Below are 27,613 nucleotides of genomic sequence, written 5' to 3'. Positions count from 1 at the left end.
ACCACACACACACACACAACACACACACACACAAAGACTGAAGAAGAACTATCCCAGTCTAAGGTGACTAATGAGATGTAACAACTAATGCAGTGAGTGATTCCGAACTAGATCCTTTTGCTATAAGACAATTGGTGAAACTTCAAGGGATCTGAGAACTAGATGATGGTAATGTATTAGTGTTAACTCCCTAACAATATTGCAGTTATATAAGAGAATGTTCTTATTTATAAGAAATACATAATAATTCAGATATGATGGGGCATCAGGTTGACAAGTTACTCTCAAATGTTTCAAGAAAAAATATTTTACTCTGCTTGTAATTTTTTGTAACTTTGAGGTTGTTTCAAATTAAAATTATTTTTAAAATTGCCTTGAAAGCACCTGCAAATCGTGAGAGAATAAGCTTTTGGGTTTGCTGGTTTTAGATCTGTTGATAGGTATGAATTATGGATTAGATCCTTTTCAAGGTTATTTGAAAGAGACAATTAAAGATTGAACTTTCTTTTCAATTACTATTTGGTGATTTGACTGTGATTTTGTGAGTATGACTTCGTGAATTGACTCAGCCACCTAGGCTCAAATTTATTAGGGTTCTAGGTGAAATCATACATCAGTGACTAATGTAAATTGTAATACTACTTGCACAGACACTGCTAAAATTATATGTATCAGCGATTATAAATATGCACAAGTTATTAGATGCAAATAGCAGAACAGTTATTTACATACAACTTTTTGTACTAAGATGTGAGTAAGAAGGAATTGAAGTTTAGAGTTCATATTAGTTATATTTGTAGAGAGCCAAGCTTGAATCTGTACAGTCACATAATAGAAAAACTCCTACCTACAGAAAAAGGTATTTATGAAGTTTTTCATATTTTGGTCCCACGTATTATGTGATTATTTGTGTTTGACTTATAGAGACCAAGCAGTGACAATTACATAGCTATAACTCTTGTTGCAGTGAGTCTGTCTTTGAATGTAGGAACTTAATATTAATTTTTAAATTTTTATCTGTAAAAGCTATAATCTTATTTCTTCTTTTCTATTTTACTGAAGTTTTAATGTACAACCCTGAAATAACATAGTGAAATGAAAATTGCTTTTAGTGGACATTATAATAAATATATCTGAAGAGTATTTTAGAGCTAAGTTTTGTTGACTCTTGCTCAAAATAGGTACTATACAGAGAGAAGATATTAGGAAATTGTTACATAAAGCCACATATTTGCAAAGTTGTTCAAGTGCTTGTGGTTTACAACAGATTAATTCTTGGTCACTTTTCCTTTCAAATAAATATGTCAGATGTCACATTATTAGACAGGAAAATGAGGTAACAGCTCAGAGAGAGCTGTTATAAATACTGTTATTATTTATAGAGATAAGTAATAGGGAGGTTTTCAAAGAAACCTTTAGAAACTCTATTAGTTCAAAGCTCTATTAAAAGCAAAGTGGTTTTGACGAGGGGAGGCCAACAAATGACTATCTAAAGGCAAAACTGTGTTTTCACAATGATCAACTCAATAAAGCATCAGTCCAGGCAGTCAAGCACTCAGTTGAACACTTTGTAGTCGAATCTGCACAGTGCATCGACAAAGGCAGACATTTTGTTTTATTTAAGTCCCCATTTACAACATACCAATTGAAATAGTTCAAGCCTAATTTTTTTTCCAGAAATTACTATTATAGATTAAAATTACATAGCCCCTTAGTTTAAGAGAACTATCTAAATATTAAATTGCACCATCAGCACCATAACCATCACTACAAAGTGTGGTGGATACACTACAGGCTTATGATTCATGGAACTGTCAATACTTAATCATAAACCTTATAGACCAATGTAATAAACTCAGTATACTTGAAAGTGAAAACCTCTACTTCGTATTTTAAGTTACATCTGCTTTTATATTATCTTTTGCCTTTAGACGCAGATATCATACCCATGAGACACGAAGAGTTTGTAAGAGGTATCACACTGGTAAGTGATATTTTCTACACTAGTAAGTTATTTCAACAAACCACTGCTAACTTAAAACTATCAATCAGTAGACCAGTGAGACTGATTTGAACTGGTGTTAAAAATCTTTATCAGATTCATATGCATAAAAATGTCATCTGCCCTTACTGGTAAGGGGAAGTTACTGGATATTTTATTATGCTCTCCTTGACCTTCCAGCATGTACTTCTAATTTCATTGCAATTCCTCTAAAGAAGAATAGAATCCTGATTATTGTATGAGATAAATATACTAAGTCTGGTTTGTGTAGGTTATTGAATCTAATTTTTTCATGTGTCTAGCCTAATGTCCCACAGCAGCGTCAAAAGGATTTTTAAATTTTATTAAACTAGGTCATCATTAAATAGTTGTATTTTTAAGTTGTATAAGACAACGTGGTCATTACACAGCCTTTATAAAATAATATACCAAACATTACAATTCTCTTTGTAAGGAATATGCAAATTTTCAAGTTTTATTATTCTGAAAGCAGGTAAATTTCAAAGGTTTTCAAGAACATAATTATAGTTCAAGTCTACCTTTCTCCAGTCAGCTAAAAAGGAATCTTGATGCGTATTGCTTAAGTGACTTGGTTTTCTTTTAATATGAATCTCATGATCTGCTTTGCATTGCCAAACCATCCGGCAGGGGGATTCTCATTTGATCAGGAAAATCACTTTTCATAGCTGCATACTTCATAAAATACCCATAAAATGGATGTAAGTTTCCAACAGCCTTCTGACTCAGCCTTCCTTGATAAGCTCATCTGAAGCTATGTATCCACCTGCAGTTTAGCCAAACAGCTATATACTCTTTCTAATATACCTTTTCTTCGATTGGGCTGTCTTTTCACCAGAAATGCCCTCCTTCATCCTCTTCCTGCAAAACATACACAACTTTTGATGAACACCTCATGTTGCACATTTTCAAAGAAGCCCCAGTTTTACCCTGAGACCCTCAGTGATCTCTGTCTCCTCCAGACCTATGCAGCCTTACTCTCTGCGTCACTCACTTCACAGTTTACCAATGGTAACTACACAGTTATTACTGTGTGTGTAGTTACATTCAGCCTACTCAACCAGATAGTATGTCTTTTGAAGTCAAAGATCATGACTCATGACTTCTTTATCTTTTATAGCCCCTAATTCACAGTTTTGCACACAGCAATCACGGATTTTTAAATCTAGAGAGAATCTTAGGAAATAATCTCAACCATTTTAGACAGTTAAGAAACCTAGATCTGAAAGGTTAAAGCAAGGCTAAATAATCAATTGGTGATTAACGAACGCCAGATTTACTCCTGAGTGTTGGAAAGGGTTTTATTTATTTATTTTTTTTCTGTTTTTGAACTGTTGTCTGAGACCATCTTTCTCATACTTGTGGGTGCATCAGAATCACATAAGGGCTTGTTAAAACACTGGTGGTCCTGAAGCCCAGTGTTTCTGAGTTAGAAGGTCAGTGATGAGGCCTGAGAATCTGCATCTCTAGTAAGTTCCCAGGTGATGGCTGATGTCAATAGGTCTTTTTCATTTATAAATGAGAGCATAGCTGATTGTAACAACTTTCTGGAAGGCAATTTGGTGACATACAGTGAAAGCTTTAAAAATGTATATACCTCTCACGCCACACTCTAGCTCGTACTGATTTATCCTAAGAAAAGAACAAAACAAGTTATCAAAGATGGAAATATTCTATATCTTGATGTGATGATGGTTAACCAGGGGTATAAATTTGTCAAAACTCATCAAATCATGTACCTTTGGCACCAAATAGATACTTTCTTGGAAATTATACCTCAATCAAGTTAATTTAAATTTATCCTAAAAGCATAAGTAAGGAATAATTTTTTTTTAAGCTGCAGTCATGGCATTGACCACCTAGTCACTTACTTCAAAATAAAGTAGGGACAGTGCTGGGTAGGCAGTGGAGTAAAAGTTCTTTTGCATGGCCTTTGCAGTAAGGTTTATAAGTATGTGAAGAGGTCAGAGTTGAGAGTGTGTGTGTACCCAGAAAATGAGGGTAGCCCTGCAGCCACTTCTCTGGTTTTCAGTGCTAAAGACTGCAGGGCCATTTTAAAGACTCACCTGTTGAAAGTTCCCCAGAAAGTTAGACTGTAGGAACCTTGATAGGACCTTCAGAAAGGCACAGTGGTCCAAAGACCCAAGTTTTCAGCTTGGGTTCCAGACACTGCCTCGAGTTCACCGTAAGGGTTCTGCGGCACTTTAAAGTTGAGTCTCAGGTGACTTCATGGTCACACCTCCCTCAGAGAGGGTGAAGCAAATAAAGAAATGGCAGGGCAGTAGCATTTCTAACCAGCTTTCTGGGATCACGAACAGGCTTGCCGTTTCTGCATCATCTTTCTGCTTTCTCACCTAGATTGTCAGCTCCTTGGAAGTGCTTGCTCTTCCTTCTGTCCCCTGGAGCCCTGCTTTACTCCTTACTGTTGAGATTATGTTTCCAAAACTTTCATTTCAGTCTAGTGGAGATATATCAATGTAGTAATTTAGGCAGATACTAACCAGCATATTTGGAAGGTATTTGCAACAGTATTAGAAATTATCTTTTAACAAAACATTAAAGATAGCATCTATTTTCTTCCTAAGTGAACTTGCAAATTCGGTTTTCTTAATTTTAAAAGTAAAAAACAATGTTTTCCTTTCTGTATCCCAGAACTGCAAATGAATGTGGTTTCTAAAACTTTTGCCGAGTCATATATTTTCATTAGCCATGGTGATCTTACAACCGAAGTTTAGCTATAGGGTATGTTAAAGATACATGAGGCTGCATATGAAGTAGTTAGAATTTATTGTGTTACATGGTATTGCAAAATTAAGGCTAGCTGCTTTTTTCTTACTCTAAACACATGTAGTCTGACTGCAAAGATGCTTTGAGGTCAGCTCTTTCAAATAATAAGTTATATTTTAGGTAAAACTAAAATAAAAATTTGTTAACATAGGGGTGAAATTGTCTGGGAAATGCCTGCATTTGTGAGCATCTGCTAGTGTCATTAATGGTTAATCCTGTAGAACAAGGGCCATTAGAGGTGTGAGCATGATATCATGGCAGCTATTCTTAATGCTACAACAGAAGGAATTCTGTGGATAAAGAGCACTCTACTGCCTCTGTTTACCTGAGCCTCCTCTTGATTCCCATGTAAAGTGTGAATCCCACTCATCACTTTCCTTGTGTTGAAAACAAAATTAACATTAGAATTTTCTGCTTTGTACATTTGTGCCCTCTAATTCTTTATCCATGGTACAGACGTCTGCAAACTGCTGTTATTTTGTATGAGAAAGGGGTTTTCATCTTGTAAGAAGGCTAAGAATGTCTTTTATGGAATCCAAGTCTAGGAAGTAGGTACTGTCAGAGAGTTGAAGTGACTTGCCCAAGGCCACTTTGTCGATGGCAGCAGAGAGATTTAAATTCTGGTCTGTCTGACTGCAGAGTCCCAGTATATTTGTCCGTGTATCAGAATTTTAGACATTTGTTCCTACTTTTTAAACGTTCTTATTTATTTCTGGTCATCCTTCCTTATACCCCTATCGAAATCTTAGACAAATTTCTTTTGAGTGAATTGGCTTTAAATAGATTTTAATTTTTCCCTCTAGTGAGCTATTTTCTACAGTAGAAGCTATGCTATATAACTTCCAATAGTTATTTGTCTTACCCCAAATATCACCCTGTCCAATGAGATTTTCCCTGACTGCTGTACCTGCGATCACCCATTTACTCTCTGTAGTGACTGCTGACTTTATGTTCTTCAAAATATTTTTTTCACTGTCTCAATTTACATTATTTACTTGTTTATGTGTGTCCCGTCTATTTCTTCCCAATGGGATGTAAGATACCTTGGAGCATGAAACTCATCTACTTATCCCACTTTTCCCCTGGCAGTGTGCATACTAGGCATCGAATCAGGCTCAACAGACTTTGGTTGAATGAGTAAACACTAGGTACTTAACGCTGGGCCAACAATTAGCAGGGGGATGACATCATGCGTACACTTGGCTGCAGTTCTCCTGGTAAGAAAGCAGTATATTTTTGTTTCCAGTCATTACTTTCCTACAGAGCTTTTCAAATGGGTTCCAGTGTAAGTAAGCTGAAAATTATTGCCATTAATATGCTTCCTTTCCTCTAGAAAGTTATATAAATGAGATAAAAGATTAAAAATATTATTCTCCTTTGGTTACATGTGAGCAGTTTATATTTTAAGGTCTTCAAAACATTTTCCTATGTGTATTCACAAGATATCACATTTTGTTTAATTATTAATTTCAGCCATTTGCAAGCATTTACTATTGGAGAAAAGTGAATATTAACAAGGGAATCAAAATCAAAAACATCTCCAAGGTTTTTTATTTTCATAACCTAAACTCATTCACGCAGTGCTTGGTTATACATGACTTTTTCTCATTTCTTCTAAATCAAGCATGCACTTTTTTCCTATTGGTAAGTGAATACTTATAGATTGTTTAATAAATGTGATTATAACCACACACTTAAAGCTCAGTCACTTTTAAATGCCTTGTTATGGTAAACTGAGAAAAAGATTGACATTAAATATCATGGAAAATTAACTGTTTCCTAGTGAATGAATTATATTTTATACTATGTTTAGTGATAATACCCTTTCCATGGGTAAAAAACAGGAAGTAGGAGTAGACCACAAGGTGGTTCGTGAAGTCAGAAACTGTGATGGGAAGTTCTCCTAACCGGAAACAGTTTTGAAATAGGTATAAACCCTGGAGTCATTTTTATTCAGTGCATTTGAGCTGATGGTAACACTAAGCCGTACACACACATATTTGGATATATGCATTTATAAATATAAATATAAGTATAAATATAAATAAATAAATAAATGTGTGTGTATGTGTGTGTGTGTGTATATATATATATATATATATATATATATATATATATACACACTTAGCCTGGCCTTGTTTAAAAGTATTTAAAGTGACTTTTAATCATATTATTTGTTGTTCATGATAATCCTTCTTAGAAGCAGGTGTTAGGTATTTTCCATATTTTACCAACGAGGAAAGTCAAGCTTGGGGAGATTATATGACCCATCCAAGATTGATTAATTAAAAAGAAGTGAACTCGGGCATTGAATTCTATTCATCTGATTGATGTTTCACTAAAAAGAATAGAAATTAAGCAGAAAAAGAGGACAGAATCCCCAAATCAAAACTTAACTTGTGATTTTAATTTGTCGATTTTGTCAGTTTTGTATTTTAGTTTGTCACTTTGTTGGCACATAGTTCCTAATAGTGTTCTCTTACTATTCTTTTATGTTTGTAGGCTCTTACTCAGTTTATTTCACTACTATCATTAAAATTTGTTAACTGATTTAAGAAAAAAGTAGAAGTAAGACAATTTCTGTCTCATTTCAAGGTTTGGTTGCAGGCAACATACTGTACTTTAGTTAATTAATGGCAAGTATTTATTTCAGGGTATCAATTAGCTTACAGAATTACCTGGAAGGCCAATGTGGCTGACTTAAATGCCACCAAGCCAGTAACACCACACCCACACCACACCAAGAGATTGTTTCCTGGAGATTCACTTAGTGCTGCTGCCTGCATCTCGGCCCTCATAGAACCTGCAGTTTTAACAGCTGCATAAACCCCACACCTCCACAGCTGTGCAGGCTTCTCCAGTCTGCACTCTAGCCCTATAATTCTTAGTAGACAGAAGCTAGTAAGCTTGTGGCAAGGTTGCTGAATGAATTTATCAAAGACCATATCAACCATTGTGCTGCACATAATTTACTACATCAAAACTCAGTGATCTAAAACAATACTCATTCATTTTTTTCTCATACATCTACAAGGTGGCTGAGGTTAGCTGATGTGGATGGGGCTTGATTGAATGTCTCTGCTTCATGATATCAGTCTGGCTGGACTTGGCTCCTTGATGTGAGTTGAATTCATTCTGGATCCAGTTGTATTGGCTTTGGGGCCCAAGCTGAGGGGAAAGCACATTTCCTGGTGATTGTAGAATGCAGAAGAGCAAGCAGAAACACACAATGTCTCTTTCAGCCTAGGGCCTGAATTGGCAAATTCTCATTCTTCTATGTTTCCTTGGCTAATACAAGGCATATGGCCATGTCCAAAGTCAAGATGAAATAACATTCCACCTCTAGTCACATGGCAGGTCACATGGCAAAGGGAGTGGATAAAGGAAGGGATTAATTCTTAACTCTATCACACCAGGAAATACTGTTTTGAGATTCAGCCCATGAAAAAGAAAAGCACAATTGGAGAATTATGAAAACCCAAGACAGTTTTCAAAAGATTTTGGGCCATGACAAAGAAAAGAGGTTACTACATACACTTAATGTAATGGAAAATCAAGAACTACTATATTCTGCATACATCAGTGAGATATTCTGGGTCACAATTGTAATTTCTCTCAAAAGATTCCTATATTGCATAAATAATATGTACATATGTAGTAGATGACATTGCAGGTACATATAAAGCAATCTTACTAATTGCATCTTAATAAGACAGAAACAAGATGTATATAAAGCGTATGAAGAGATTTAAAGCTGAAACAAATTTATGTTTCTGTCCTTTTTTTTTGTCTTTTATGTAGTAGACACATGGCTATATGCTGAGATAAGGAGAGAAGGCTGATTTAGTTTCTGCTGATGCAGTCTAGGGCATAGAAAGAATTGAGACATGCACTCCAAGATACAAGTTGGATAAAAAGCAAAATATAGGCATTACTTTTTAAGTGGAAATTACATAATATAGCAATGAGCTGGAGGAATTAACAGGTTACTAATTTTGTAAGACTCGACTCCATGGCCTCAAGAGATTCTAGATTATGTCATTATTCCAGCTGCAGCGTGAGCCCTGCTTAAAGTCCCTGGTGCCCTTACCATGGTTCATGAAACATTCCATAATATTCCATAACTGCTTATCTTCCAAAACCACTCAGTACTTTGCCAGGCTTGATTAGCAATAATTGTAGAGTCCTGGATAGGTGAAATCTCCTCTTGTGTAGCAATACTATCATATAGGGAGAGAAGAGAAATAAATATCCCTCTAATTTCGTGATCTTTCAGGAAACTGGGAAGGGCCTTCATTTCAGAGATGGGAAATGTTAGACCTTTGTTTTAGCAGCTGCCATCTTTCCATGCCAAAGGAAAAATCAAACTACAACTGCATAGCAATGTGTGGTATTACAGTTAAACCAATTAGAAATAGGCCAATAAAGTTGAGAGATGATAAAACTTTAAGAAGATAAAAAGGTAAAAATAAATAATTACCTTATAGACGATTTTTTTTTTAAAGCACTGAGTTGTAAAGGCTGGTGAAAAAATTTCAACTTTAATTTGATTTCACCAGGTATAAGAGAGCTCTGTTTTCTATTACTCTAATATATTTTTACTTGCAGCTATGCTTATTTTATGGTTATTTTAAATCATTTTAAAATATTTTGAGGCCTATAAAACATTTTATGTTGTTGTTAGGAACTTATTCTACAAGCTAGATCATTTAAAAATGTTAAATGCCTTAACACTCAAGTAGTTAAAATTCTCCCCCAATAGCAGAAAATACCCTTCATTTTACAATGGGTAATCATGGAAGAAAAAGAATGCTTTGTAAGAAACTGAGTTGTTAAAGAGCTGTACAGCAACGTGCAGGATACCATTGCACAGAGACAAATAATCCAGTTATCCGAGTCAGCAAATGGTTATTCAGCTTCTACATTTTTGTTATGCTAGTTTTATTTCTTTCATCCACTCTACAATAAATACATTACAGTTGAAATTTTAGAGAACAGTTATCCATGTACTGCTTAAAATCATCTCAGATACCACCAATGATACACACACCACACTTGTTCAGGTAAGCAGTGGGGAGTCCTTGAAGAGTTTTCAGCGGGGAATGGTGCAGTTTGATTTACATTTTAACTAGGCTGCTTGACAACTAAGTGAGGGATAGGTTTTTCCTATTACTTTTTTTCAAAACCTCTTGACTTTTACTTTTTTCATAATTAATAAATTTTACTTTTTTCAGAGCAGTTTTAGGTTCATTGCAAAATTGAGTGGAAAGTACAGAGAGTTCACATATACTCTCTGTACACAGACACACAGACACACACAACCTCCCCCACTATCAGTATCCCCTACTAAGGTGGTATCTTTGACTTAACTGATGAGCCTGCACTGACACATTATTGTCACCCCAAACTTCGCAGATTACATTAGTGTTCACTCTTGATATTGTACATTCTCTGGGTTTTAACAAATACAAATTCTGCATATCCACCATTGTTGTATCATACCAAATAATTTCACTGCCTTAAAAATCATCTGTGCACTGCCTATTCATTTCTGCCTCCTAAACTTCTAGAAACCACTAATCTTTTTACCTTCACAGTTTTGTCTTTTTCAAAATGTCATATAGTTGGAATCATATAGGTTGGCTTCTTGCAACCTGTACATATTACTTTCTTGGTAATATGCATTTAAATTTCTTCTATGTTTATTCATGGCTTGATAATTCATTTCTTTTTAGCACTGGATAAAATTCCACTGTCTGGGTGTACCACAATTTATTTATCCTTTCACCTACTGAAGGACATCTCAGTTTACTTTCAAGTTTTTGCAGCTATGAATAAAACTGCTATAAACATCATTGTGCAGGCCTTTCTGTTGACAGAAGTTTTCAACTTCTTGAGTAAATACCAAGAAGTGCAATTGATGGATCATATGATCAGAATATGTTTAGTTTTGTAAGAAACTGCCAAACTGTCTTCCAAAGTGGTGGGATCATTGTGCACTCCACCAACCATGTGTGAGAGTTTCTACTGCTCCACAGCCTCCCCAGCATTTGGTGTGGTCAGTGTTTTCAATTTCGACCATTCTAGTAGGTGTGCAGTGGTATCTTATTGTTGTTTTAATTTCCAATTCCCCAGTAACATATGATGTTGAACATAATTTCATATGCCTACTTGTTGTCTGTATATCTTCTTTGGTGAGGTGTTTGTTCAGGTCTTTCGCCCATTTTTTTAAATCAAGCTTTTCATTTACTTATTGTTGAGTTTTAAGAGTTTTTTTTGTTTTTTTGTTTTTTTAGTAAATTTTGACTAACAGACATTTAGCAGATGTTGTCTTTTACAAATATTTTCTCCCAGTCTGTGGCATGTCTTTTTATTCTCTTGATAATATCTTTTGCAGTTTTTAATTTTAATGGAGTAAAGCTTACTAATTATTTCCTTTTCTGATCTTACCTTTGGTGTTTTACCTAAAAAGTCATCACTATTCCCAAGGTCACTTACATTTTCTCCTATGTTATCTTCCGAGAGTTTTATAGTTTTGCATTTTACATTTAGATCTATAATCAGTTTGAGTCAATTTTTGTGACGAGTATAAGGTCTGTGTCTAGATTTGTTTTTTGCACTTGGATGTCAAATTGTTCTAGTACTGTTTGTTGGAAAGACTATCTTTGCTCTATTATATTTCCTTTGCTACTCTGTCAAAGATCCATTGTCTGTATTTATGTGTGTCTATTTCTGGGCTCTCTAGTCTGTTCTATTGATCTATCTATTCTTTCACCATTACCACACATCTTTAGAATCATTTTGTGGATATTCACAGAATAACTTATGGGAATTTGACATGAATTATGCTGAACCTACAGATTAAGTTCAGAAGAACTGAGACTTTGGCAATGTTTAGTCTTCCTATCCATGAATTTGCCCTATGACCTCACTTCTTCCACGAATCAAAGAAAGTTGTTGATTTTTCAGTTTGTTTAGTTTTTCACTTGTTGTTAGAATGGAATGATGACTTCCAAGCTCCTTATGTCTGGATCAGAAACCAGGGGACCTGACTTAAGTAATACTGTAGATGTCTAATGTGTTTAATTCTAAATAGAAAATGAGGAGTTCAAATTGGCAAAATATTATTTTATAAATTTTGTCAAATATGTTTTTCCAGTAACCAATTAAATATGAGCGGAGCAAAGTATGATGGAAAACCATAAGGTGTTATTATAGGACCTGTAGGAATTAGTTATAAATAATCCATCTGCTGTGTGAATTTTGTAATTTAATCAGTTCCAGCAACTGTAGTAATAGGTGGGTAGACTTTAAATGATAATATGATTACTTTAAATTAATTCCAAGTAAATTGGAAAAAAAAATATCTTGAAAGCATTGTATCACTGAAAAGGAAAACAGAAACAAAACCTCCCTGAAAGAAATTGTTTAGGGGAAACTACCTCACTTTTTCTTTTATTTTTGTTTTTCTGGTTTTGCTGTCTCCAAACAGAATGCCATCATGAATTCTCTTCAGGCCTGAATTAATAGAAAATAAATACTCAAGGCTTTTGAATGCACCTTTTATATTAGGCAATTGCATAAAACATACTTCAACATGATATTGAAAGCAATGGACATTCCTGGAGATAATGCTTTTTAGGTTCAAAGACTTGAACTGACATATTATCCATCACAGAAAGAATTTCTAGAAGAATTTGCATCCAATTAATACAGTAACTTTGTCCTAGATATGTCTTAAAGGTTACCAGTCTACTGTTCTAGCCTCTGAGTAAAATAATTGAGAGAGGTGTAAGTAAAATTTGTTTCCAAAGATCTCTGGAATAGTCAAAGGATATTCTTCAGCCTTCTTCAGTACCTCATTCCAGATCTTAACTATCCTTACTGTTAAGAAAGTTTACCAAATGCCTAAACTGAATCATTCTTATGATATGGATACAATTCTGGGTACTTCTGTGGACAGTGGGCTGCTGTCCTTGGAGGCAACGTAAGAATCTTTGACAACTGAAGAGAATTTTAATGTTCTTATTATTTTTAAGTTCACTTATTAATTTGTTCAGGCACGAGCATTAAGGAGTCTGATTATCTTTGGCTCAAATCTTGACTCTCCCAACTTTCCTGCTAATGTAGCCATTAATAAGTAACCTAAGGTTTCAGAACCTCAATTTCCTCACCTGTGGAATGAGCATAATAATTCCAAAGTGAGCAGATTGTTGTGAGGATGCAAGACATACATGTGTGAACTGCCGAGATGGTGAGGGCACATAGCAAGCACTCCTGAATGCAGTAGCTTCTACAGCTGCCATTTATCAACATTATTTGAGATATTCATTTACCCATTAAAATTTGAAAAAGCATTTATTAAGACTCTTCAATATTATAGTTACTCTGTTGACTGCTTATTATTGTCCTGTGCTGCTGAATTAGGTTGAATGAATATAATCTATTATTTTTTATCCGAAATTTCCTCTGGTCCTATAATAATATCTGCCATACCCCTATCCCCGAACTCCACACACAGGACTAAATTCAGGAATATGCTGATTTATGTTCACAAATATATTTTCTTTTGTGGCCCTCTTGTAGGTGTCTAATTCAGGGGCTTCTTCCTCAACATAAACACTATTTTCTTTGCCTTCTTTTGCACTATTATCATTATATCAGTTTAACTCACTGTGTGAAGTGCATGCTTTGGACTCAGGCTGACTCAATTTCCACTTACCCACCCAGAAGCTTGGATTATTGTGCGTTATCCCTGAGACTTAAGTTTCCTCAACTTTTCCAGAAGTAATATCAATTTCAGTGAATGGCTGTGAGACTGAAGTAAGATAATGTTATTAGTTAGCATCTGACTTTGAGTTGGCTCTCAAAATATGGCAGTTATTATTATTCAATGAAATAACTTAAAATTAGGCACACATTTTAATCTGAATGTGTCATTTCTTCTATATTTTAAAATTTCTATTAGTCTTATTTCTACAGTTCTCATAATTTTAAAAATCACTTCTCTTAAAGAAATTGCCTATTAGAAGAGCAGCATACTACATAACCTTAGTATTCTTTGTCAGGTGAAGACCTCATGAAGACCAGTTGAGGAAAATTTTAAATGGAAATCTGGTGTTAAAAGTTTGATTAGAAAAATACATCCTTTATACATGGGCTAATGTGGACTATGGCAAGCTGCTTAATTGTTGATTCTAGGGCTATTTCTACATTGTCAACATTCTATTTAGTAATCTTGGGGGAAATAGCATCAAAAGCAGACAAAGAAAAATGTTTCACTTTCCTGCAGCTGATTCCCGTGATTGCCTGACGTTTAGTTACATTTGGGCATCTGTCTCAGGAACTCCCATTGTCTGGAACCATATGCAAACTGAAGTGTGCATTGGGGTATAGACAAGAGGACAGAATTTACACTTGGATATGCCATCCGACAGCAGCGGGAGAAGCTAGACAAGCCTGGGATACTTCATACAGTTCATTTAATGAACTGTTACTTTATTATTTTGTAAGGTTTCCGTAATGCACATTTATGATATAAAAAGTGCCTTGCCTACTGCTTCATCGGGAAGGGACCTCATTTAGATTAACCTGTGACTTCAACAGCAGGTGGTAGAATGAACCAACTGCTTCAATTACTGCTTTTGCGCATGACTTTCATGTGTTGCTAAGATTATCAGAGGAACCTGATTACATCTCCTTAGACACTATTGTTGGCACGATGATTAAGCTGTTATTTTTTTTTTTTTTAAGACTGGGAACCTAAAAAGCTTTTTGGCATGAGGCAAAAGCACTGTGTATAGAGATCAGTAAGATAGTGTGTATCATTGCCCTGTAGCTTATCTCCACATATACAGCTCCCTGGTGGATCCCTATGATAAACATTATTGGAACAATTAGCTGCTGCTGACACAGAATCCAGACACAATAGCCATGGCCAGCAGCACAGAGCCAAAAATTATGGAGCCAAAAACCATAAAAAGCAACACCAAGCTAGTCTCCCTATTCAACTGCTGTCATAAAACCCTCCCAGTGCTATGTTTGCATAGCTGGCTTCACCGATATGGCACTGTTAACACAAAAGAAGAAGCTGCAGCACTTGTCTTTGTTTAGCTGAAATTACAAGTCATTGAATTAGTATGTCATCTTTATTGTGCTGTCATGCAGCGGAGGTGAGGAAGGCTCTGTAATGGATGGGAGAGTTTGATGGCCTGAAAGACAGGCTCACAGATGGTTGTCGATATAAAACAGTTTTTCCCCCCTTTAAAAAAAAAAAAAAAAAAAAAAGGAAGGGAGGAAAAGCAGAGAGCCTGCTTGGAATGGATCTTCAGTGATTTGTGTGAAACACCAAGCGATATTCATACCAGTCTCATTTGTGAGAACTTTTGTGGCCTAGAGTACATGACAAAGGCGGAGAATGCACATGCTCTTGGGGGACGCATAGGCGGTTTAAATGGAAGTGATGCAGCATTTTAGCTTCTTAGAGAGCTGGCAGTGGTTCTTGTTCTGAGGGAGTTTTTATTTCTAACCAGTTGTGAATGATTAGATAATATGAATGAAAAGAGTTAACAGCATTATAGGCCATTCAAATATAAAAGGGAGAATTTTAACCACTCATTAAAAGAAACGTTAAGATTCTGCACTTATGTGATTAAATGTATTATGACAGGAATATTAGTCCATTTCATAAGGAAAGAGAGTTTGGGTAGCATTTGGCTTAAAATATTTTTAATTTAGTGATTTTTTGCTTTTCTTGCTTTTCCTCTCTAATTTTAGTTTATTTACAACACATTATTGGACAGTTGTATTAGATATATCGATTTTGAAATGAAAAAAACAAACTAAATATCACTTTTAAAAGACAAAATGTTCTGTTCCCTTTGACAACAATTGTTAAAATGTTTGACCCAGTCTAAAAGGCATTGTTCTGAATCTAATTCTTTGACAGAGAAAGTACTCTTTTCACCACTATTTCATTTCAGGTGGGACTCAAACCCACCAAACATTCAGGGCAATGTTCTAATTAAGGAGCAATCGAATTACACCTAAAAATGTGTAGAAATTTTAATGTGCTGAAAATTGTTTTGAGTCCAGTTTGTCTTTCATTTTCCCCCTCTTTTTTCTTGTGGACAAGAAAAAGAGGAGAGAATTAAAGATATGAATCTCTATGGTAAAATTAAGACAGATGTATGGCCATATACAAAATCTTCTAGTGGGAATAATATAAATTACAATACATGTTTTAAAAATACACCTGATCACATGTAAGAAAATTATAAGGGCTGAAAATCAAGGACTGTATAATGGCAAATATTAGATCTGTTCATGAATGTGCATATTTCTCTTGAAATGTGAACAACACCTTTCATAATATCTCTAAAATAGCCCTTGCAACTTCCAAAACAGTTGTATAAAGAAGAAATAAGAAATTAAATGCTTAGCTGGAACCCTAAATTCATGTCTATCCAGCAATATTATTACGTTTATTGACTTCTATTTAATGCTTGTTTTATCTTTATTTTAAAATCATGATGCTAACTTTTCTAGTTGGTTTTGAAAAGCAGTGTTTATGGAAAACACTATGTGTGTATATGTTTGTGTGAGATGAAGGTATGGTGAAAGATTATGAACTTTAGAGTTAATCAGATCTGGGTTTGAATCTTGGTTTTACCACTTAGCTGTATTACCTTGGAATGGTTGTATAACCTCTTGACATCTGATTCTCTCATTTGTAAATACGAGTGGGAATGAATGGGCAATGGGTGGCGATGAGGGCAGCAGACATCAGGGATTTAGGAAGTAGGTGACCAGGCCACAGCTTGGAAGTGAGTTTTCATGGCTGCAAGGTTACAAGTTGCGACTCAATGTCCTAATGTCAAAACATTACCAGTGTAGGGGCTAGGACCAGGACACCCAGATCCTAGAACAGGAACCTAACATGAAGGTTTGGCCACAGGAAAATACAAGGTCAGAGCAGAATTGACAGAATGACAGCTTGGTGGTGCTTGTTAAATCCAAAGGGAGGAAGCGTCTAAATCTGTCCAACTAGGGCTAATTTCAGGGCCCAGAGAGGAGGTCAAGGATCAGGAGGTCTCAGTTCTTGGTAGAGGTGACTTTTGTGTGCACAAAACTAAGTAAATCATTACAGTTATGACAATTTACAATTTAATATGACTGAGCCAGCTAAGTAAAGATATTGCAAAGGTGAAGGAAGGAAGAAAGCATAAACAGTCAAAGAATGAAGATTTCTTCTCTATGGAGGAAAAGTTCAGAAAGGAAGAGGTTAGGACAACCAGGGGTGAGGTGCTTAATTTTTTATTGCTGGAGTCACCATTTTTGTTACCCAAGTAGGAAGGTCTTCTTGGCAAAACCACTAAAATGCTCTGGATCTCCCCATTCCAGGTCTGTTTTCGTTCAGAAGTGGTGCCTAGACCAGCCAGTTTCCTGTGTGGTGTGAGGGAGTTTAGGGTTTCTTGCTGTTCCCGCTATTGCGCGAACATCTCCATATTATGTTCCATAATCTCTCAAATTCTTCCATGAGGTAGGTAAAAACTTTTAATCAGAGTTAAGCATCCAAAAAATCTAAGCAGTAATAAGAATGGCCACAGAGAGGATCATTTCTTTTTTAATTCATAGTTTACAAATCTAGTGAGGTATATGAAAGGCATGGTAAGTGGGAAGATGCCAGTATAATTAATAATATCTCATCCAATCTGTATGAAAGAGTGAATGAGGATTAGAAGTTAGTTACATGTTGACTTGAATTTACATAAAGATATGAACAACAGAGCTCAGACCCATTACCTGTGAACTGGTGCTGAGAGAAGGATGAACGTGTTAAAGGAAAAGTCATCTGAGGTAAATGAAGTGAGGACGAGGTCAGATGCAGGGAGGAGGCCCAGGAGAGCTCAGATGAACTAGTTTTCAGTTTAGCCATAGTTAAAAGACCAAATTACCTGATGTTTCTAGGTGTCCGAAGCATTATATTATGTACCTTTTTCTCTCTTCTTTGATTTCATCCTTCCCATAATTTTTTAAATTCATTTCCTGGATAAGGATGAGAATAAAACTGATGAACAAGAAAGCATATCTATTCATTATATTCAAAGGGGAATATTTTTTAAATGTCACACACACACATGTTTATAGTCTGCTGTTCTAGATGTTTTTCTAGACTAGTGTTCCAATGTTTAAGTCACAGGGTCATCTGTTTTATAATATAAGCTGATTGCAGCTGAAACATCTTTTTTTCCCCCTTGTAGCCTGCAACTTGTTCTTTTCGAATAAATGTCACTTACTGTGTTTAAACTGCCTTTTGGTTCTCTGTTCTACCCCTTTTTTCCCTGGGCTCTGTATTTGCTTAAGCTGTGTGACTAAATGAGAATTGGATGATAATTTGAAATGATCATGGTGTTACAACCTTATCAAAATCAACTGGAATGTATTTAGCAATTATTTTAATAAGCAATGCCACATACGTAATTTCATCATTTCTTATTGTTATTTTTATTCACCAAATATATAAACAGTAATTAAATACATCCCAGTCCATTGTAAAACTGAATTCCAGTTTTCTGGCTTCCCCTGTGTACGTGTCTCCATGATTCTACCTTTTCTCTTTTTTTTCATCTCTGTATTTTCTCCCTCTGGATAATACTGCCTTCTGTGGTTTCATTCCTGTACAGATAAATGCTTGCAAATCTAGCCCAGAGAATTCTGTCTCCAGCCTCACTTTTATCATTGAGTTTTGGATTAATAATAGTCACATAAAACTCAGATTTTCTCTAAGTCAGAAATCACTAACTTATTTCTCAATCACTCCATGTAAGGTGTGACACCATAATTTTCCTGAAATCTAATATACTGGAAGAGGAGGCTACTGACAACTTACCTTCTAATTGGGAAGTTTACCAGCACTGTCACTTTACCTGCTCAGATTTCTCTGCTCATGTCTCAGACTCAGTATCTCCAAAACACCTCCCCCGTCTCCCCCAGACCAGTAATTCCTTCTACTTCAAGCTGTGCAGTCAAGGGTCTTCAGGGACACTACTGACACTTTGTTCTTCAGTCATTTGCCACACTTAGTAGAGTTTAGCTCCACAACATCTGCAATTTCTCCCCCCTGTTGTGTCTCACATTATTACTCTCCTGAATTGAACCCTCAGATTTCTTGCCTCCATACCTAAGATGAGCCTTCTGAGAAGTCCCTTCACCTTTAATTTCTCATCCTTCAATGCATTAAAATAATTTTTCTGTATCTCATATCTCTGCCCTTTCCAAAAGTTTTAAAGACTCCCCATCCCTGACGAATTCAAGGTGTGCTCTTAAGTCTGCACCCAGGGTCTTCTCCTGCAGATTCCTTAAACAGAGCCTGCATTTACACAGCCCTCTCCACTTTTCATGAAATTATCTTTGCCTTATAAAGTCCTTTTCAAATGCCATCTCCTCTTCTGATTCTTCCAGCCCAATGTCATCCTTTCTTCTGTGAACTTTACCCCCTTGCATTTTCTAACTGTTCAACGATCCTCATCATACCTGGAGATTATCCTATCCCTTCTTTGACCACTATCTTGCTGCCACTCAATTTTAAGGTCCTTCTGGGCCAGGTCTGGTCCAATTATCTTCATATTTCCAAAACATATCATTACAGTTCCTGTAGCCAATACTAAAAAATAAGTATTATTTGGAAGGAAAGCAACTACCCGAAGTTTGTATCTCCTTGCTGTTTGTCTCAGCAGATGCTTCCCCCAATACAATACAGAATTATAATGGACTGAATGCCATTGTCTCAGTCAGCCGAATTAAATTGTGTGTTGCATAACTTTTCAAGGTGATGAAATGAATGAATTTTTACAATCCAGCCTGATTACTGGGACTTGCATTCTGTGTGCTATTCTTCACAGTCACATTTTGAGACCTGAGATGGTCTTTGTGAGGATAGTGTAAAGTGGTAGTGTGAATAAACTTCCCAATTAGCAGGTAAGTTTTCAAGAGCTACACATTCTCGTATAATGATTGAATTAATAGAGATAGTCTCACATTCCTCATTGAGATTAATTGGAAAGTTAGTTAATGGCTTTGGACATTGAGAAAAATCTGAGTTTTACGTGACTGTTCAGTAATTGAGGGCAAAGGACACAAGGACTAACTCTCTACATGGAAGTGGTGCTCAAAAATACCTTTGTTTATCAGGCTGTGGTCTGATCTCCCAGATAGCAGCTGAAGGCGAGGGAGGGGCAAGGGTATTTACAGCACCGCAAAGGCCGCATTCACCCCCTGACTTCACACTCAGCTAAACTTGGAAATGCAATTGGTTTATTTTGTATAAATAAGCAAGAATGCTGGAAGAAACTAAATATCTTCATAAAACAAAACATTATGATACCAGAAACCCTTAGGAATAGCACTAATGCTTTTAAATGAAGGTTTTATTTGTCTCAGAGCTGCAAAAAGGAGTCACTAATGAGATGTCATTTAAATTCTAACACCTGTTTAATGGCACTTTTTCTCTATCCCCAAAGAGTAACTGTTTATGAATGTTTGCAGTTTTCCAAGTGTATCTACAAGAATTGTTTTTTCATAAACAATGTGATGCCTTTTTCCTCATATGCTCCAGTCACGTTACAACATATGATGAAAATTGTTGGTTGTGGCATTTTTGTATTAGATAGGTTTCAAAGATAGTGTTATTTCATACACTGAAACTTAAAATTTTATAATTCACATAGTAAATATTTTATCAAGAAACTTCATGTTTTACAGATTTATGAGTATATATTGGTATAAGAAAAAAATCTCGTATTTTTTAACCTAAATTTAAATAACATGTGAAAAGGCATTGCTGAAAAATACGTTTGCGCCTATATTCCCTGTTATGAAAAGAAAATATATTTATAAGTGAACATACATACACATAGATTTCTAAGAGTTGCAAAAAAGAAACACTGTTGATTTTTTTCCTCAGACAATAAATAACTGAAAAAGTCAGAAAAGGATTTCTTTTGTGATTTTGTGTTTCTTGTGTAAAAATTTCTTATTCATGAAAGGAATCCACAGTAACTACATTGCCATTTTTCTTTATGATTTCTCTAGAAACTAATGGTGTTGAGTAACAGATACTATACAGATGAATATATGAAAAAAAATTAATTACTATTGAAAATACTTTTCTTTAGGATCTGTTCCACTTGATATTTATAACATTTTATATAGGCTACTCTCATGTTTAACATCTTTAATAAAACTACTTGTACTTCAGTAAAATAAATGACATAGAAGTTTATTTTAAATAGACTATATCTGTCTTGAGAAATTCAAGAATAATTAATTTTTTTGCAGCAGTAGAGACCTTAGGCCATGGATTTTTACCTGAATGATTATATGGACTAGCAAAAATGCTGGCTTCTAGGGAAGCTGCAGCGATCTCTTCCTTTAAGGAATATGTATCTTTGAACTAATACAAGCTAGAGTTTGCTGTCTTAACATGCTTCACGTATGACAAAGCAATCCCTGTTCGTGTCAGGAAGGCAGGAACTCGTCTTGATGAAAGGCGAGACCAGGGCCTGTGGACTAAAGCTGCCTAAGAACTCTTTGGGATTTAAGCCGAAAGCACTAGGCCTACTGCAGAGGAGAGTGGTTGAGCCATAACACACTCCAAGTGTGGACGTGAACAGTTCTATGAAGCCTAAATATTCTGTACATGAAAGGAGGAGTGAAGAAAATTGTTGCAGATGGGATTGGATTTCCCATTATGTTGAAAACTCTTCTAAATTTCTTCCTCATGATCATTAGTCCTTAGATTTCTTAGTACCAAATGATTTCTTTTTCTCCTGTCTCTTGGTATCCCCCCCATGGGATTCATGCCAATTTAAGGTGCTCTTTTGAGTGAGCAGAAGGACTGGATGTTTTTCAGTTTTTAAAATGCTTTCTCTCTCTCTCATATATATATATACACACATATAAAACACTGAAGCACTGAAGAGTGTCCATTTGTTCCTGGTTTATTCAATTTTTATTTTTAGGTAGGACCTCCGTGCTTAATCGGTGTGTTCCCTAATTACCCACAGTCGGTTGACACATACCTTGCACCGAGCCAAGGGAAATAAGCATACTCTTTTCTCTGTGCAGTTCTTTCCTGACTTATGAAAGCCAAATATCCATTCCGCATGGAGAGATGAATCAGCGATCCATATGATATCTATTCATCATACATATTTCACAAGGAGGATATTGTGGTGACTGCAAAGTTCTTACAAAAATAATATGGAAATCCGGAACTTGATGTGGAGTGTCAGAGAGCCTCTTACTATTATTTACCTTATCAGCTTTTGCTTTCTGAAATCAATGGAAGGGCATCAAGTTCAGCTAATCCATATTTCTGAGTATGAAATTGAATTTATAGTCTGTAGTATGTTGACTACCGCTTGCATTTAAGGCATAATTGATTTTTATTGAAAAGCCAGCAGGCACATCAAAAATTTCCACAAACCACAAGGATGTTAAATTTTACCCTGTTTGGATAATAGTGTAGCTTTATTTATCCTTTAAAATGAAGCTTTTATATTTATATCAGCAAATGCTATGGAAGTGTGACTGATACCTTATGAAACCATCAATCTATGGTTCTGTAGAACTGTACTGCACAGAAATAAGGAACTTTAGATTTCTAAGGTAAACATCTATGGTTGGCTTGTTTTAAGGATAAATGGATAAATGGAATAATAAATCTCACACCGTATCATGTCATGTGGCAAAGTTTTTTTTTTTTCATTTGAAACAACTTGAAACAACTACTTGCATCCTTATTTCTTTTCCGTCAAATTCCTTCTGCATGTCGTTTTTCCTTCTGATTTACAAATTACAGTTTTGTATCTGGATTAACTGTTTATGCGTGTGAAATGTAAGTCCTAAAGACCCAATCTATTCTTTCTATCTTTTAAGTTATATAGTTAACCTTAATATGCATGATACTCCATTAAGTGAGTTTCACTAAAATGGCTGCAATCAATGTGCTATGTCCATTCATTTTTAACTAACAGTTATGATTAAAAGACTCTTGAGTGCTCCTGCTACAGAATGTGTAAACTCAATGGCAGTTACATGGTGGATTTTAAAAAATCAAGCTTTGCTTCACCTTAACAAAAACAAAACAAAATAAAAGCAAAAAGATGCAGGTCCCATTATTTGCTTTAGCCTTCCTTCTTCTGTAATCTTATAGCCATAGCTTCCCCTGGGGGACAATATCACTTTAAAGGGAATTGGGGGAATATGTGAGGATGTATTAGGTTTTTACAAAAACTAGATGGAGTGGTTTCGGGACCACCACTGACTTGGGTGGAACCAAGGAATGCTAGACATTTGCAACATGCAGGGTGTTTCAGCACATGGAAAATTGTTCCATGCTCACAGGACTTTTGAATATTTTATCAGATATTCATGTAGATAAAAAACCTATTTATTATTGTCTACAATTAAAACCTACTTCTATTTTATATGTAATTATAAAAGATTGTTCATATTTTCATGTACACCGAATTTTCCAAAAATCAAACTGTTATATAAATTAAGACAAAATTCTTATCTTGAATTTTACCAATTACTGGTCACTGGCAGCAAATCTCTTATGGTGTTTGCTGCATCAATGCAACATTCTTGTGTCAGTTTGCATTGGTAGCTGATGGTTTACAAATTAGCAAGATTCTCTGTGTACGTATCAGATTCCCCTTCTGCATGCTTCATTATGTAGCGATGCTCAGATGTTTGTTTACATCTCAAAATGCTTGCTATTTTATTATGAAGAACTTATTATAACTTTCCCTTATAGTTGAGACATTGCATTGATTTTTTTTTAAATGATGTGCTTAGAATGGTGATAAGATCTACAAATTTTACGTCGGTATAGTAAGCATGTTACAAAATATTTGTTATAAAAAGGAAGAACTAGGTCTGATAAGGTTGAGAACAATTGCCTTATGGCATCAAGACGTGAATGCATTAGTTGAAAATTTTTTTCAGTGATAAATCTAGAGATTATTTTAATAGAACACTTATTTCCAATGAGGAAAATTGTATCTTAGGGATTTTTAAATATGCTGTGATAAGCCTTTAGTGCCTACCTTCTTATGTGTATGGATGAAGAGTGTTCAAAACAATTTGTCATATGCACAGAAATACAAAAGATGAAACCTAAAGAGATTATACATTAGTCTCTTAAGAGTAAAACTGACGGAGAGATGCAGTATACCTTTCACAGAGGCAGATATTTTCAAAGCAACGTGTGACAGGTACAGGGACAAATCCCGTTAATAAGTAAGAGGATTTGTGCTTGGCTCTGTCACATGCCACTTTGAAAACCTACCCTCAAACTGTCTATAAATTTTCATGCCCATCTTTTTCTCCTTGCTTTTTCCAGAGCATCTGATTTTTTTATTCATCATTTTTTCCTGCTTTATCTCATGGCAGCCTTTAATAATTTTTCAGAGGTTGGTATGTGTCCTATGATTTTGTGGCTACTTTATTGTTAACAAAATAATATTTGCTGATTTTCACTGTCCTTTTTACTGCTCTGTAATAGGACATTTTTATACCACTTATGACTTCCAAATACGAAAAAAATCTACCTCATGGAAATTAAGGAGGCAAGTAGCATTTATCACATTGGCTGGTTTTCCTTTTTTAATATGTGGTTATATTTTTTAAGAAAAAAGAACATTAAAAAATTGAATGCTATGCTATGTGGATGATACACTGAAAAGAAAAAGAGTTGATTATTTCTTTTAGTTAATGAATTTTTAAAAAATTAATTATTCAGCCTACAAGTGTTTAACTTTTTTGCAAAGTAGAATCAAAACCCATTCCAGTCCTAAAGACTGATGGGCTAGCTCTGCTTCTAAGCCTAGACCATGATGTCTCATCAATGTGAATATGCTGATGGAGGCAGAGGAACACAAGCGCTTGGTAGAACATCTATTGGTCTATAACTTGGTGCTGGGTGATGCTGCCCTCTTTCTCACTCTGTCAAAGATGATTTGCTTCCTGGCAGTTTATATTTGATAACTTGCTGTTGAAATAAAGTGATTCTATCGTACTTTTCTTCTGTAAAGTATCTAATAATAAATAAGAGTCTGGAAACTTTGCTAGTAGGAATCGAATTCTTCAAAGTTCAGTATTATTTTAATATGACATGTTTTTGAAGAAAAAAAGTTATTTGTGAAAAGTATTTAAAAGTGGGCAGTTCCAAAGAAAAAACCATTGCTTTATGGAGTTTCTGTTTTTCTGCCTCGAGAATATTATAGAGACTTAGAGCCTATTGAACTGGAAGTGTTTTCTAGAGGAGTAGCAATAGACATCTGACACCATTCTCTTTGCTCATCTCTAAGTACAGACCTAGGCGGCCCTTCCACAGCTTCCAACAGCTGGAGAAGAAGTAGAAACCTAAGCTAATCTGCCAGATGGTTTATCTATGTTAAATCAAGCATCTGGATATTTTTTAAACATTTAGATGATTGGCTGAGTTTTTCACATTACATCTGCATATTTTTGGCACTTCATTGCTCTGTGAGTGTGTGTGCGTGCATGGGAGCATGTGTGTTGAGAAACATGCTACCACTCAGATAAAACAAGCCAGAGAAGAGAGCAGTGAGCTTTGAATTTCTGTGCATTTCTATGGACATCCAAATCTGGACTCCAGGACCAACCAGCTCAAGCTCAAGTTACAGAAAATTTCTGAAAGTCAATGACAAAGTGTGAAAAACAGGATAGTTTCTTATGTTATTCAATTCCGTAGTATCAGTAGACACTTAGACAAAATTTGCTGGAAGTTGGTCAGAGGTCACCTGACTAAAATCAATTTAGATTTCAGGAACTTTACCTGTTGGCAAGAAAAAAGTCAAGATGATACATTTTCTAACTTTATTGCTTTCTTCTTAGAGATGAGTTTAAATAAGATGTATGCAGAACTGAGCTTTCAACATAAAGAAAAATGGGAAATGAAGGAGGATTTGTAGAGCAAATCTAGTGTGAGATACACTGTATCAAGGGATTTCAAATGCATCCTTTTACTGAATTCCCACCAATACCTCTGCAGTAGGGAACATAGAAACAGAATTTGCTTTGTGTCTGAAAAGTTTAATTAGAATCCTGCCTCTGATACATATTAGTCTGCTGTACATCTTTAGTCATGTTATTTGAATAATTTCTGAGCCTCAGTTTTCTTACATATACCATGGGAATACTATCCACATCACATATCTGTTATGAAAATTATATAGGTATAATGTATGCTAACTATGGGTTACGTCACAATATACAGTGCATGAAGAATGCTCAATAAATGTTTGCCCTTTGACAGATGAAGAAACAGAAGCTTAAAGAGTGGTCAGAGAACTAGAATGTCTCCTAAGGGTGGATTAAATCTATGTCTCCAAGCCTTATATTGTACTCACTTCATCATTCTAATATTGCTTATTTATAGATACAGTAATTTCCACAGTTCTGTTGTTTTTATAAGATTCATCCTCAAATAGCATTTTGTAAGCTCTGCAGTAATTTCACATATCTTTATTTCTCATCTTGCAATATTGTCTAACTGAAATTGATGAGTGCATGGCAATGGTTATATTGATGGCAGGTTACCTTTCCTACTAAAATTTGAAAGTACGGTGTCTTACCAATATATACGTTCCTATTGCTGTTAATAAGTTTTATTAGCGACAGCACTGATCCTGAAAGGCAGTAGGGTTGGTGTGGTCTAACCCTCATTCTGTCACTACATGTTGGTGTGACTGTGAACTATATGATTAATTCTACAAATATTTACTGTGAACCTGCTTTGGGTAACAGGATTCAGTGACGAATCAAATGCAGACTTTGCCCTTAAGGAAGATATCACACAAGGCTTTAAATACACGACGAAATCTAATAAATTTGAGTACACATGTGTTGTGCTTTGGGAAAATAAGTGAATGTAAAATTTCAACTAAATAAATCCTAGAAGTCCTTACGGAGAAAGTATCATTGAGAAGGCCTCAAGGACGGGCGGGACTTGGATTGTGGAGATGAACAGAATCCCCAGAGGTGAGAAAGCACTGAATGTCTTTACAAAGCAGCTCTGTACTTTGGTCAGCCCATTAAGTGCATTTAGATGACACAAACTGCATGTTCAGTACACTCAAATGATAGAAAGCCATGCTAAGGAGGCTAAGAAGTATGAATTTTAAGCTATGTCAATGAGGTAATTTTGAGATATTTGACTATGACATAAAATGACGGCCGCTAGGCAATGAAAAGTTACTTGGGCCGGGACTAGAGGAAGATGGATTGGCATGAGGAAACTTAGATTCAAGAAAGCTGACAAAGAAGCTAAAATAGGTGATGTTTCATGAATTTGTAAGGCATCCTTTCTGTGTCTAAGTTTACTCATCAATAAGATCAATGGGCTGGACTTGATTTATTTTATAGTCCTGTTCCAGCTTTTATTTTCTGAGTCAATATTTTCTAAATTGTGTTCTGCTGAATGCTATTTCTGCTAGATGACAAAATGTGCTGTGTTAATTAAAAGAAAAGCTCTGTGACAGAACAATTTTAGGAAACACTGAGTAAAATAGTAATAGAGTTTGTTTTTGAGAGGACTTCTCAGAGACTCAGTTTGTTAATGTTTATGAATGCTCTTTATACAGTTTTAAGGTGGAGAGTATATGTGTATTGCTCTCCGAGATTATGTGACCAGGGATCCCTTCTAGCTTACATCTTTTGGCGTCAGGGTTTTATGAAACATATGTATTTTAATGCTTGTCCCACTATGCATAA

General features: G+C 35.4%; 1 long non-coding RNA gene across 3 annotated transcripts in view; it reads left to right on the top strand.

Annotated features, from left to right (window-relative positions):
• Positions 1–27,613, top strand: part of LOC105092251 (uncharacterized) — an 855,833-nt gene that overhangs the window by 574,897 nt on the left and 253,323 nt on the right. For all 3 annotated transcript variants that reach the window (XR_010381298.1, XR_004138212.2, XR_010381299.1), the window contains one exon: positions 1,932–1,984. This is a non-coding gene — a long non-coding RNA (uncharacterized LOC105092251). The remainder of the gene's footprint in view (positions 1–1,931; positions 1,985–27,613) is intronic.

This window comes from Camelus dromedarius, chromosome 6 (genome assembly GCF_036321535.1).
Source record: "Camelus dromedarius isolate mCamDro1 chromosome 6, mCamDro1.pat, whole genome shotgun sequence".
Classification (NCBI taxonomy): Eukaryota; Metazoa; Chordata; class Mammalia; order Artiodactyla; family Camelidae; genus Camelus; species Camelus dromedarius.
The sequence above is the reverse complement of the archived record's forward strand: the minus strand, read 5'-3'. Positions and strand labels throughout refer to the sequence as shown.